We start from the raw sequence: 15,378 nt of genomic DNA, 5'->3' as shown, positions 1-15,378 counted from the left end.
GCTCACAGAGAGAACCACACTTATACACACATACACACACTATTCACATCTGCTGTTCTGATCCTAGGGAGGAGCATATGAAAAGGGACCCAGCTCTGGTTATTAATAAGTCCAAATATAAGCTTATAAGAAAATCTGAGAAAAATATATAAAGCAAGTATTTTTTTTTATCTCTATATGTGCTAGAGTGTCTTTTATTCTTAATCCTCTGCTCCCTACGTCCACTTGTGAAGACAACCATTTACAAATGGTGGCTGCAAATTCCATACTTTCTTTGTTTAGAATTCAAGTGATAGCTTACTTTGCTTCTTTATTGTTAGAACTTGGACCATTGAGTAACTGGCCTTGAGGAACACCTTGAATATCAGCCTCTAAACAGCCTCTAAAGCCTGTACAACAGCCCCAGACCAAGACACCAGGGGAATAGCAGGTCAGAGATGGCAGACTGCATACAACCATATCACAGAACTCCAACAACCTCTCCAGCCCACTTCTTGGACTCAGTCTTTAGATCAAGGTCTGTGTGATAATTCTGCAACAAAATAAGAAGAAGATGGATTGGAACTCTGCCACCAGAAACTTGAGGCAATGGTCTAGCTGCAATCTCAAAATTGAGGTATGAAAAGAAGACATATTTCTAAACTAAAAAAAAAAAAAACAAACATGATGCCTTTTTCAAAGACCATGTGAAAGGTCATTGAATGATCTGAGCCATTGTGATCTGTTTTTTCGCATTGTGATGTACACTAAAAATGGGATGAATGGAGAAAAACAATGGGATGTATAATTTTAAAGGAGTATGTGGAGATGAAGAGCTTGGGGAAGGAGAAGATGCAAGTGAGAAACCAGATGTTTGGTAGTAAAGGTTGACTGAGGGTTTGCTGAGAAACCTTTAGCAGTTTGATGGGTAAATGAGCAAGGCTGGGGAGAAGACATGTCCCAACACAGGAAAAACAGACTTTGATTCCTTATGCAGCCAAACAGAAGGAATGGATGACTTCTTTCTATTTCATTCGTGTTCGTTTTGCTGGTTTTTCATGGCTTTAGATCCTCCAGTTATGGGATAGGGACAGAAATACTATCCTGTTATCAAGCCTCAGCTTTTGCTGGCCCACCCTGCCCGCTTGAAGGAGACAACCTGGGCCAGCTCCTTATTCTAGGCACGGAGGGCTCTGGTTCCAGGAGAATGACAAAGGAATACAACCTCTCTAATTAGATCAGAGCAGTCGTTGCCTGAATAATCTTACCTCTTTTCTGGAAGCTTCCCCTCCAAGTAAAGATAACTGCTTGTCCTGAAAGTTAAGACCAATTAAAGACACATTGCTTGAGTTACTTACTATAGTTACTTTTTCCCGGTTCCTCATAGGATTCTGAGAGGGTATTTAGGAACTTTCCTGTTGAACCATTGCAATGAACTATTTCTGGCAGTTCATCTGTATAAGGTGAAAGAGGAAAACTGGTGGGTGCTAAAAAACCATTTGATTCAAGGCAGCACTGTTTTTGTTTCTGAATATCCTTGAAGGTTGGAAAGTGAACTAGGCAAGATGATTCCTCTGCATACAGTTAGTATCCAGTATTTATCGAGAAGGCCATAGGGAATTTTAGGCCTACACCCTTCTCCACAGACATAAAGGGCTTCTGTTCATGTTAAATCAGTGAAGACAGCTCTGCTAGGAATCACCAACAAGAGCACAAAGAGGATCAAAACGACCAGCAGTCACTCACTGCTCATTTCCTTTGCTTCAACAGCCCCATAAGATTCCTCTTAAAGATGCTGGCAAATGCATCTTCAGAGGTGAGTGGTCGTCGCATCTTGATTTCTATCTCTCTTGGCACACGGTTTTTCAGATTGCTGTACCTTCTTCTAGTATGAACCAGAATGCATAGTGAGGCTTTACCTTGAACACTTAGAGGCTAAAACCTGGGACCCCCACCAACAGGGTACATTTTTAGAGACAGTTGTTTAGACCTACCTCCATGTCTTCTAATACATCTCTCTTTTTGTGAGTGTACATTACATGGCCTTTCTTCTCTGAACTATCAAACTCCTGTCTCAGGGTCTCACACAGGGACCTTCTCTAATACACTGTTCATTGGACCCCCTACGCACCCTTCAGGTATGTCTTCCCACAAGCATGTAAGTCCATGACATAAGGACTGTGGATTTCTTCTAGCTCAGGCACTACGCCTGATGTCAGAATCATCCTAGGCAATCAGTAATGCTGGAGACAGCACATCTCGTCTTAGAGAGACCCTGAGAGAGACCTCTAGTCTATAGTGATTCCCAGAAATACAGGGAGTCAATTTCACAGGGCCCATTATTGTCGATGGGTAGTGGGGTGACAGGTGGGTACATTTCAGTCCTATCTATAAGTTCTAGCCCAGGGCCAACAAACTTCCTCTTAAAAAGGCCAGATACCATATAGCAAATATTTTAGGCTTTGGAGACCTTTTACTCTCTGTTGCCTTTGTAGTATGGAAACAGCTGTAGATAAAACACAAAATGAACAAGTGAGGCTATGTTCTAATGAAGCTATTTACAAAAGCAGACACTGGGACAGATCTGATCAGTGAGCCACAGTTTGCCAGAGCCTGTTCTAGACAGTAATTTCTTCATTAAATATTTTAAAATCTGACAGAGACTACAGTTTTAACTGTTCCATTCGATCCCTCTTCTCTGCTATAACAGCATCTCCCAGCTATATTATTTGCAAAGAATACAGACATTTGTTTGTGTGGAAAGAATACAGTGATGACCTTCCATCAAGTTTATTTATACTAACTATTTGTTTTAGAGAGTCCCGTAACTTCAAAACAATTTAGCACACATTGCTACAAACCAGCCTTGAGGAGTTTTCATTAAAGCTTGATATCTTTTTTGTTATGTTACTTTTCATAGTAAATCTTGTGCTATTCATTGCTTTCCCATAAAGATCATCTGTTGTTGCTTATTCTAAGGATTAGGTAGTTCATAGGACTGAGAGGAAATAATTTTGACAGATAAGGGAGCAAATAGAGTCATTTAAACCATTCACTTCTTTCCCTATAAATCAGAGCTGGGTGACGACTATTAAAGAACTGTTCCCATCTCCATTAACCAGCACTGTCTCCTACTCAGTCAGCTGTGTACATTGTGGCTGTTTTGAGCCAAGCTCTAACATCACTTACAGGGCTGATATATCAGACTAATATGAACACTCACCACTTGCACTCACAACATGCCCATAACACATGCATTATCCGGGGGAATTAATTGTTAGCAATGAATTCAACATTCAGCCTTTAACATTTTTTATTCTGCCAGTGAATCCAGAGAATGAATCTGTTCTTTCAAGCAAGCTATTATTAATCTCTGGCTTCCACAAATGGCAAAGAGCCACTGAATCCAGCTGACAGGACATATTTATTTAAAGACTAATAAGAAGTATTATCCACATTAGTTAAAATGTATTTGTCATCATGTTTAAATCTTTTCAGACCTATTGCTGGAGTTGGATTGGAGTACACAAGACCAACTAACTTGTTTCAATTGTTATCTAAAGTTGAGGCATTGAGAAAATTTCCAAAATACATTCTGGAAATCATTTTAGCTTCATTTTGGTTAGAACATAATCTTGCAACAGATGTTATTTAACTTTTTTTGCTAAGGAAATAAATTTGAAAAGCCTTCAGTGTTTGGTGGGACCAGATTTGGAGATGTCTCTTTACTCAGCGTTTAAATTAGGATTTTGACTGTAATGGGCTCAAATACATGAGGTAAGGATAGAAATGGGAAACAGGGCTTCACAAAGTAAAATTTGAGAACACGAGGGAGGAGTGATTCTAGAGGCTTATCCTCTACTCTCCAGATTCATTACCCAAGAAAAATGTTTCCCTTGCTGTCCCTTTTTAATCATGCCAAGAATATTGTCAGCATCTCTCAAATTACTATGCAGATTTAAAAGAATCTATTTTATCGTGTAATTTTTGAGTCTCTTAAAAGACTCTTAAAAACTGAGAATAAACTGAGGGTTGATGGGGGTTGGGAGGGAGGAGAAAGTGGGTGATGGGCATTGAGGAGGGCACCTGTTGGGATGAGCACTGGGTGTTGTATGGAAACCAATCTGACAATAAATTTCATATTAAAAAACAAAAGAGAAAAAGGGTATTAAACCAAAGGCACAGTATCTCAAATTTTGTACCTACTGAACATCTACAAAGCCCTCTTAAGAATCCCATTATATTTTTAGAGGTTTTTTTTTAATTGGTAGATGCTTTTTAATATTTCTATGGTTCATATGCAAAAATGATCATTGCTTCATGGTAGTGACATCTGATTTACCTCATGCCCAGTCTAGCATCTTCTGAGTTCTAACTTTCCTTTCACAGCATTATGGGAAAGTCTTTGAAGAGTAGAGGCCTCAGGGACAATTTTGAAATTGACTTCACCCTTATGATGTCTGTGAAGCGGAGGCTACGATTGAAATGTACCTGCAATTTGCCACCAGGAGGCATATTTGGCCATTTCTAAGATGCAAACAGCTAAAAAATGCATTCACAAGGACTAAGATCTGAATGAAGTTCGATTATTTCTGCATTTCTGTGCTCCTATTGGATGCAGCAGTTGCAAAGTGCTGCAAAAAAGACTTATCTTTCTCTTAATGGGAATGAAATAACAGCAGAAAGAGCTATGAAATGAGATTTTCCATCTGACATTGTTTTTCAAAGATCCCTCTAATAGTTCGGTATGGCTTTTTAAATATTACTGTACTCCCCTGAGCTTTAACTTCTTTAATTTAATTGAAATTTTATCACTGGTTTAATAAATTCATTACTAATGCCTACAGAGACTGATATTTATGTGTATACAAACAGAAAATGCAATACTCCACAATAAAAATCCTGGACTATATTAAGAGGAAGGTAAAAGAATGTGCTTAAAAAACATTAGAATATTCAATTAGTATTCAGTTAAAGCTTCAGTGTTGACATTTACTCAAATTCTCACTTTTTGCTCAGGGTAAAAAAATAGCTAAAAAGATTAGTCTGTCAGAGAGTAGATCAGCCTTGAATATTATTGGGTGGGTCTGTCTCTTCTACACGTTTCCATGGTCATCGTGCTTTATGTGGCCCCAGCACTCTTGCTCACCCAAACTAACTTTCCTGGAGTTTACCCAAGCACTGCATCTTATCTCATAACTCCAAGAGTGTGGAGGGGCTGATTTCTGACAATAGCCCGCTTTCCTGCTTCTCTCCTATTTGTCTCTAAAACTCAGATTCAAGGTCTCTTCCTATTGGCAGTGATCCTTGCCTGCTGTAGCTGAGTTAGGGGCCCCTTCCTTGTGCATCATTAAGTCCTATGCTTGTCCTTTCCACAGTACCTAATTTACCAAGTTGAAACACTTCTTCTTGGTATACTCTACACTTAACTGTGACTTCCTTGAGGAGATCTACTGTGTTGTTGTCCATTTCCAGACACCCAATGAGTAGATACACAGTAAACATTTATTATATAGAAGGACTTATGGAGTTTACCAGAGGGCTGTTCAGTTGTAGAGAGATAAGTGCCCAGAGAAATAAATCTTTTTCAGGGCACCTGGGTGACCCAGTCAGTTGGTCATCTGACTTCAGCTCAAGTCATGATCTTGCAGTTCATGAGTTGGTCACTGCTTCATTGCAGAGCCAGGTTTGGATCCTCTGTCCCTGTCTCTATCTCTCCCCTCCCCTGCTTGAGCTCTCTCTTTCTCACTCTCTCTCTCTCTCTCTCTCTCTCTCAAAAATAAACATTAAAGAAAAAAAGAATAAATCTTTGTCTTGACTGTGAAAACCTGTGGGGTGCTTTGGTTCTAGAGAGATGATGAATATTTCTTTTGGGTCTGTATTATGAGATCAAGCTCTGGAAAAGTGTGGGTCCTTCACATAAGACTCAGATCTATCCCAGGGCTTCTCATGTTGGGGTCCTGTGTGATAAAAGATTAACTCAGAACAGCTGTGTTGTTCACAGTCTGTGCAAGGTATAGACCCTGCTCTGCTTCTCAGAGGTAACTTCTAAGCCCTTGAGATAAGCTCCCTGATAAGAGTGTTTTGAAGCCTGGGCCCTGGGCCGTACCCCAGTCTATGTCAACATTGTGATTTATGGTGGAGCCCTTGCGGCCTTGGCCCTTGGAGGAGCTGGACACCAAGGTTAGCCACACAGATGGTCAGCCATGCCAACGTGATGGTACACACCAACGCTGAGGTGAACGTTCCTGGTTGGCAGGGCTCTGTGTTGGTGCTGGGAGAAAGAAGTGTTACACATGTGACCCCACTATGAGAAAGAAACTGGAAGCTCGTGTCTGGGATCTCCTGGAACCTGCCCTAAGCACCTTTTCCTTTTTGGTGTAATAAACTTCATCTCTGAGATAATAGCTTTCCTGAGCTCTGTGAGTTCCTCTAGCAAATCACTGAACCTGAGTGAGGTCTTTTGAACATTCAAATGCAGAATCTGAGCATCAAAAGGACAGTATAGAGAAACTTCTGATCTGTCCTTATCTTAAAACACCTTATTTCCCCTGCAGGAGGAGGCCATGGTTTGCAAACTGCATTGCGTGGCTTCAGTATAACAGTCCCTTCTGCTGACCTGCTGTGGAATTTTCTGGACCTTTGATGATAACTTATGTGAGCTTGACACTAACCTCTACTTTTAGGTTAAATGTTGATTCTTAGTGTATATTAAATCAGACTAAAATCTGTTGTTTTCTTTGGGACAGATTAGAACTGAACTAATGTATTTGTGAGACTTCATCATGTTCTTCATGGCCTTACAGGTCAAAATATTTTCTGAAATCTACTTTGGTGTAAATAACTTCTTACATAGATCTTAATTAGGGATGCACTTACAATGTATAAAGATGCAGTTTGTCTTGGAGTAAGTACAATGAGAGGGAGAATGTTATAGAGCTACTAATAAGAAAAAAAAGTCTGTTTACTATGGAAGTTAATCTGATTTTAATATGAATGAGCTTGTTTTAAGATGCCAAATGTAATTCCTAGGGTAACCACTAGGAAACAATCCAAAAATAAAAACTTAAGGAAACAACAACAACAACAAGGAAATCAATAGGATAGTGGAAAATATCTACTTAAAACAAAAGAGGGGGGTCACCTGGGTGGCTCAGTTGGTTGAAGGTCTGACTTGGCTCAGGTCGTGATCCCACGGTTCATGAGTTTAAGCCCACATTTCGGGCTCTGTGCTGACAACTCAGAGCCTGGAGCCTGCTTCAGATTTCGTGTCTCCCTCTTTCTCTGCCCCTCCCCTGCTTGTGTGCTCTCTCTCTCTCTCTCTCTGTCTCTCAAAAATAAATAAGTAAACATTAAAAAAAAGAAGGGAGTATTGGAGGAATAAGGAAACAAAAAAAGGCAAAATATACAAAAAACAATGAGCAACTTCGGACACATAAATACTACCTTATTAGAAAGGATAGGTGAATGTACTAAACACTGTAATCAAAGACAGAGATTGAAAGAACAGATAAGAAGCATATGGTCCAACTATATGCTGTATACATAAGGTGGGAAGATCAAAGTTCTGGATAAGTTATCAGTGGCAGACAAAATAGTGTTTCTCAAAAGTTCTCTGTATTTCCCTTTACTTCTTAGATTCCTTATGATAAAAGGGTTTCATTGTTGCAGCCAAAGAAATGTGAATGGAAAGGAGTGTGCTATTTCTAGGACCATAATTTTTAAAAGCATATATAAATCCTTTGCAGCTCTCACTTCTTCTTCCTTGGTGTCTCCACAAGTTATTTCTGACATGGTTGGAACCTAAATCTCTGGGCCACTGCCTGGTGAGGTCACTCAACTTCATAAGTAAGAAATAAACTTGTTGCACTAAAACAGCTTTATTATTTATTACCAGGACCTATTTTAACCCAATACGGGAACAAATACATCAACAAATGAGGTAACAATTTAATCTACAAAACGTAATGCCTTACATAGTATAGACAGAGTATTATTGTCTTTTCTTTTTTAATATTTATTTACTTTTGAAAGAAAGAGAGTCAGAGCACTAGTGGAGAAGGGGCAGAGAGGGGGAGACACAGAATCTGAAGCAGGCTTCAGGCTCTGAGCTGTCAGCACAGAGCCCGACATGGGGCTGGAATCCACGGACCTCAAGATCGTGACCTGAGTGGAAGTTGGACGCTTTACTGACTGTCACCCAGGCAATGCCAATATAGAGGTTATTGTAAAATGGATTTTTGATCTGATCGAGGATGAGTTCCTTTTATTAACATTGTCTTATTTGACTTCTATCCAAAATCCACAAAGAACTCACCAAACTCCACACCTGAAAAACAAATAATCCAGTGAAGAATTGGGCCGAAGACGTGAATAGACACTTCTCTAAAGAAGACATCCCAATGACTAACAGGCACATGAAAAGATGCTCAACATCACTCCTCATCAGGGAAATACAAATCAAAACCACACTGAGATATCACCTCATGCCAGTTAGAGTGGCTAAAATGAACAAATCAGGAGACCATAGATGCTGGAGTGGATGTGGAGAAACGGGAACCCTCTTGCACTGTTGGTGGGAATGCAAACTGGTGCAGCCACTCTGGAAAACAGTGTGGAGGTTCCTCAAAAAATTAAAAATAGATCTACCCTATGACCCAGCAATAGCACTGCTAGGAATTTACCCAAGCGATAGAGGAGTGCTGATGCATAGGGGTACTTGTACTCCAATGTTTATAGCAGCACTTTCAACAATAGCCAAATTATGGAAAGAGCCTAAATGTCCATCAATTGATGAATGGATCAAGAAATTGTGGTTTATATACACAATGGAACACTATGTGGCAATGAGAAAGAATGAAATATGGTCTTTTGTTGCAACGTGGATGGAACTGGAGAGTGTTATGCTAAGTGAAGTAAGTCATACAGAGAAAGACAGATACCATATGTTTTCACTCTTATGTAGATCCTGAGAAACTTAACAGAAGACCATGGGGAAGGGGAAGAAAAAAAAGAGAGGGAGGCAAGCCATAAGAGACTCTTAAAAGCTGAGACTAAACTGAGGGCTGATGGGGGGTGGGAGGCAGGGGAATGTGGGTGATGGGTATTGAGGAGGGCACCTGTTGGGATGAGCACTGGGTGTTGTATGGAAACCAATTTGACAGTAAATTTCATATTAAAATAAAAAATATATATATATTTTTAGAAGTACTTCTGAGTAGTAGATGCAGAGTTGGACATTTTATACATTTCACTTAATCTTCATAATACTCCTATTATGCAGATACTTCTGTCTCCTTTTTAAAAGATGAAGACATTGAAACTGAGAGAGGTTAAAATATGTGAATCTAGGTTTTCCTGACTTCAAAGCCATTGTTCTTTATTATATCTCAGCTACTTTTTCTCAGGAAAATAAGTGTTATGTGACAGGTCCTTAGGTCTTTATTTCCTTTTTATCTGGGACTCTATTCAGTCTTCCTTTCGCTCTCTGACTTTTCATGTTAACACTGCAAAGACGACCCATTGTGAAGCCTGGCTTAGCCACACTGTCACCATCACCTCTAAAATCTCAGTAGTTGGAGTAGAGCTGTCAGACTTTTGTGAACATGGCAAGCCTCTCAGTGAAATAAAAGGCCAATGACATGGTGTACCTTGTAAAAGCTATCATAGTGGAAAAGAACATGCAGCGATGTTCACATCATGAAGAGAAATGTCACCAGATGCATATAATTTTGAAATTCTTACCTATATTTTTTATATATGCTACCTGGGTTAACAGTTCTGAGACAATAAAAGAAAGACACAATCATTTTGTTCAGCTCAACTGCTCAAAATGAGAAAAAAAATGTTCTCTATAAAAGTGAATATCAGGTGAGCAATCTGAAATATCGCCTATTGATCTAATCAAAAGAGACCATTCAAAATGAATATGGTCCAGGTTTATGTAATATTTGGAATAAGTCAACTGCTTGGTACTTTTGAGGTAAAAGTTTTATGGCAGCTGAATACTAATGGCAGAAAAGTCAAGGGCAGAAAAGATACATTTGGAATCAAAAGTGAAACCAAGTGGAATGGCTAGAAGTTGAGTCATGAAGAATGCAGGAAAATCAGAATAGAGAGAACAAAACAGTGTAGTGATGAAACAGGAAGTTTTGCTTACACTGCCAGTCCAAGATTTATGTGAACGAGGATATTTGAGAATTCATAGTGGAAAGATCAATAAGGTGAAAGCGGCTTTTCATCCTTAGCTTGTTGAATTCAGATTTTTAAATTTCTTACAATGAACAATAATATATGCCATAAAAAGAGTATTTGTTGAAGAAAGTTATCAAAACATGTATTTATGTTTTGGTGTGTGTGTGTGTGTGTGTGTGTGTGTGTGTGTGTAAAGGACACACATATATTCCCAAACAGCTTATTTCTGTGATTCCATATGTCAGAGAAAATTTGCTTGGAGTTTTTTTCTAAAGATGCTAGGGTAACACAGAACACTGAATGTTTTTACAGATAAAAGCAGATAAAACCTCACATGTTATGACTTGCACTCTGCAAGTTCATTTCTTACTCATGTAACAGACCAAAGCAGGTGCTGATAGCCAGACCGTTCTCCTTCATGGCAGAAATTTAAAGGTCTACATGACCCTGGGATCATCTCCATTCTAGGTTACTGGAAGAGAAACAAACATACCAGGAAGATGACGCCTGAAGAGCTTTTCGGGGGCCAGGCCCTGAAGGACACATTTCTCTTTTGCTCATATTCCATTAGCTAGATCTCCACAGCATGGCTAGACTCACCTGCCCAGCTATGTACGCAGGTAGGAGAGGAACACAGCTTTGAGAAGAGGCAGGACGTCTTACCCAACATGCATGCTGACCTTCTACGTGCATAAGCAAAGCATTATTTTAGACACTGACACATATACATTTGCATATTGTGTTTTTTGAGGATCCCAAAACAGAATATTAATTGTATGATTTTGATAATAATAAACTGCTCCAGGGGCGCCTGGGTGGCTCAGTCAGTTGAGCGTCTGACTTTGGCTCAGGTCATGATCTCACGGTTTGTGAGTTCGAGTCCCATGTCGGGCTCTATGCTGACAGCTCGGAGCCTGGAGCCTGCTTCAGATTGTGTCTCTCCATCTCTCGGCCCCTCCCCTGTTCACGCTCTGTGTCTCTCTGTCTCTCAATAACAAATAAACGTTAATTTTTTTTTAATAATAAACTTCTCCACTTGGGTTTATGTCATATGTCTTATTAGCACGTACTTTTTGGTTTATATCAAATGACAGAAAACATAGAGTTTTAGAGTTTCATAATAGTTTGAATTTCAAAAGCTATTCGCTATAGATTATTTGGGGCATTAATGGAGCCGTGTAATTGAAATGCTGAAAATGTAAATTAATTGGCTTGTAAATGAGACAGGTATAACAAGTAAATGAGGTCCTGGGGGTCTGTTTTCATTCAGCTACTGAGTTGCAGGAGAAAGTGAGAATGTTTACAGAGGTTAATGGAATAATTATACAGGATTTATCAATTCTATTAAAATTACATTTAAAATATAAGGCTGTATTGTACACCTTAAATTATGGGCTTTCTCAGAATTCAAATGTTCAGCATTCAAGAGCCATTTTGCATAGTCATGGGAAGGTAGCTGTCTTTTTAAAATTAGGAATTTATATACAACTTTCTCTTTCTATTCAGTTTCTAGTCTTTTATGCAAGAGTCATCTATCGTCAAGGTAAGTTCCTATAAGTCCTAGAGGAGAGAGATGCCAAGTGCAGAATACAAAGAATGCCATGGCCATAATCTTTTTCCAGTACCATCACTTAGAAAACCATATCTCCAGATAGAGACTATTTCAAATATTAACATGTATAAGCTACTATTTCTCTCTCTTCCTTCTTCTTTTCTTTTTTTTCCCAATTTTATCATCTCCAGATTGCTTCCTCCAGTGAGTTCTTAATTTACTGGCTGAAATGATGGGAGTGGAAGCCAAGAGCATGCTTTCACCTAAGTAAGAATCTTGGCCTCCAAGAATTAGTGATGCCTCCACAAAGCTGCTAAAACCACCACCTTCATTCCTCCATTTCTGGGGTGAATTCCCCCATACACCCAAGACGAGTTAAGCTTAAACCACTTTACAAGCATATCAGATTAATCTTCCCAGTATCCCTCCAGTTAGTTTTATGCCTCGGAGTTCATCTTTCCTAGATAGCATTCAACTCTAGTCACCTAAACTACTGTTGTCCGTGTTTTTTTTTTTTTTTCAAGTGCCCTTTTGAACTTCAATGGATCAATAATTTTTGATTTAAGAAACATTATTCAGGGGCGCCTGGGTGGCGCAGTCGGTTAAGCGTCCGACTTCAGCCAGGTCACGATCTCGCGGTCCAGGAGTTCAAGCCCCGCGTCGGGCTCTGGGCTGATGGCTCAGAGTCTGGAGCCTGTTTCTGATTCTGTGTCTCCCTCTTTCTCTGCCCCTCCCCTGTTCATGCTCTGTCTCTCTCTGTCCCAAAAAATAAATAAACGTTGAAAAAAAATTAAAAAAAAAAGAAACATTATTCAAATTCATTAATATTCTAGATTTCCTTAAATAAAAATAAAATATCATCTAAAAACTGAAAGTATGAGAAGTAAATATAATTGCTATCTGAATGTTTATAATCTAAAATAAAAACAATTTCTTTTTAATTTTTTTATAATTTTTTTAATGTTTGTTTATTTTTGACAGAGAGAGAGACAGAGCATGAGTTGGGGAGGTGCAGAGAGACGGAAACACAGAATCTGAAGCAGGCTCCAGTCTCTGAGCTGTCAGCACAGAGCCCGATGCAAGGCTCGAACCCATAGACGGGGAGATCATGACCTGAGCTGAAGTCACATGCTCAACCGACTGAGCCACCCAGGCACCCCCGATTGTTTTGTTTTGTTTTGTTTTGTTTTGTTTTGTTTTGTTTTGAACAAAAGACATTTAACAGTTTTTCACCTGGGCACTGACATTTTGGATAGATAATTCTTTGGTTTTGGAAGCTGTTCTTATATTGTAGGATATTTAGCAGAATTCCCGGCCTCTCCCTAGGAGATGCCACCCAGCTGGGACAATCTCAATTGTCTCCATATCCTGTGAAATGTAATGCTGGGGGAAGGCAAGTTGCTTCAGTTGAAGACCACTGGGCATTATGGTTAACTTTATTTTAATTGCAAATATGGCAAATATTCACACGTATGCGCTTAACTGTTGATGAAATACCACACTCCTCCTCCTGGCAACAATTCACCATCCAGAGCCAGAAATGTTTACATGTTTATACAGCTGTTAATCAATATGGGACTTTAGGCAAGTCTATAGTGAATGAGAGTCTGGGCTAATTCATTGGTTTTAGCCTTCATAATGCAGGAGAAACGATAAGGTTTTTAGTGTGGCTTAGCCTTTTTAAATGCTGAAGTGTCAACAAATTATGATAGTACAAATTGAGTCAGTGAATTTCTTAGTGTTTCGCTATTAGAATGGGTGGGCTGGGGACAAACAACTAAATTCTAAATTTAAGAGTCATATACCTTAGTTATATCTGAATGCTAGAATATTTAAGATTATTCTTTAGATATTTCAATTTTGTTTTTATTCAGTATTAAAAAATGAACATTTATCTGATGAATTTCAGTCATGCAAAAATTCTTGACAATAAATTTGGGCTAAAAAAAGCATTACACAGTCTGTATAGATCTCAGGTTTAGGTTTGTGAGGTTTTTGAGAAATACCTAAATTCCAAAACTCCTATAGCCTGGGTCCCAGCTAGCCTGAAGGCTACTTCACTACTTGGAAGCTTCTACAATGTTGAATTAAAACATCTTAGCCACTTAAGGCTATTCATAATAATGACTCCAGTTAGGTAGCCAGAAGCTAATTCTCCTACAGGCATTCACACTGGGACATTCACCAGCAATTGAGAAGAACTTAACTGGAAGGTGGAAAAGAGATGAATAATATCTGTATTTCTAATTGTGAGCAACTTTGGCTTCTACCCTTCCTTAACTAGTCAGCCCACAGTTCTCTAGTGGGGATATTTCATACACGTGGGTTAAAGTTTCAAGTTATAGTTGCCATGTTATGTAAGTTAACTTGGTAGTTTAAATATCCACAATTAGGCAGCTTATTGTTCTAATAGGACTCTGGTTCAACTGCATATGTGCTTTCAGGTCCCCTAAGTATCTCCTGAGCCCAAATGTCTCCTAAGTGAAGATGTGAAGAAATACACCTTGTTTATCTCTTTGCATATACTCTACAGATTTTACCACAGAACCCGTATGGAGGGATTCTTATGCCACACTTTCTAGTCTGCATATATGAACAGAGTGCAGAGAATGGGGAAACATTTTTGTAACTACCTTTGTCAGGCTTACACTACAGTACTAAAGCAAATTACCATGAAAGTACAAAATTTGTACATGAATTAAAACACACATTTCCTGGAAATAAATGCTTTGTAACACATCTCAGATACTACCTCTGCTACAAAGTATTTCCTGACTCCAAAATGGGTACGTTTCCTTTCTCAGCCTAACAACCCTCATGACCATTGTGCTTTTATGATTACACATTTAAAAAATAATATTCTGTCTTATAGAAATTCATGTGCTTCTGCTAGAAATTTACCCAAGGGATACAGGAGTACTGATGCATAGGGGCACTTGTAACCCAATGTTTATAGCAGCACTCTCAACAATAGCCAAATTATGGAAAGAGCCTAAATGTCCATCAACTGATGAATGGATAAAGAAATTGTGGTTTATATACACAATGGAGTACTACGTGGCAATGAGAAAGAATGAAATATGGCCCTTTGTAGCAACATGGATGGAACTGGAGAGTGTGATGCTAAGTGAAATAAGCCATACAGAGAAAGACAGATACCATATGGTTTCACTCTTATGTGGATCCTGAGATACTTAACAGAAACCCATGGGGGAGGGGAAGGGAAAAAAAAGAGGTTAGCGTGGAAGAGAACCAAAGCATAAGAGACTCTTAAAAACTGGAACAAACTGAGGGTTGATGGGGGGTGGGAGGGAGGGGAGGGTGGGGGATGGGTATTGAGGAGAGCACCTTTTGGGATGAGCACTGGGTGTTGTATGGAAACCAATTTGACAATAAACTTCATATATTGAAAAAAAAAAGAAATTCATGTGCTTATCTTATATTGACCTCTTAATCTGTAAGCTCTTTCAGGAGATATTTCAGAGTCTCATTTTAGAATTACGTTGCCTCACATAGTCATATTGATCATTCTAGTTACTATAGCCAGATTTTTTTTAAATCACCCAAAATATTTATTATACTCAGCAATCTGTAGTTTGGGCAGGACTCAATGGGGATAGCTCATTCTTGTTCTTCTGGGTGTCAGCTGGAGT

General features: G+C 39.0%; 1 pseudogene; it reads left to right on the top strand.

Annotated features, from left to right (window-relative positions):
• The first annotated feature begins 761 nt into the window (after positions 1–761).
• The window catches only part of LOC109498527, a 38,905-nt pseudogene continuing 24,288 nt past the window's right edge, over positions 762–15,378 (top strand).

This window comes from Felis catus, chromosome A3, assembly GCF_018350175.1.
Source record: "Felis catus isolate Fca126 chromosome A3, F.catus_Fca126_mat1.0, whole genome shotgun sequence".
Classification (NCBI taxonomy): Eukaryota; Metazoa; Chordata; class Mammalia; order Carnivora; family Felidae; genus Felis; species Felis catus.
Note: the sequence above shows the minus strand (reverse complement) of the source record. Positions and strands in the feature narration are given on the sequence as shown.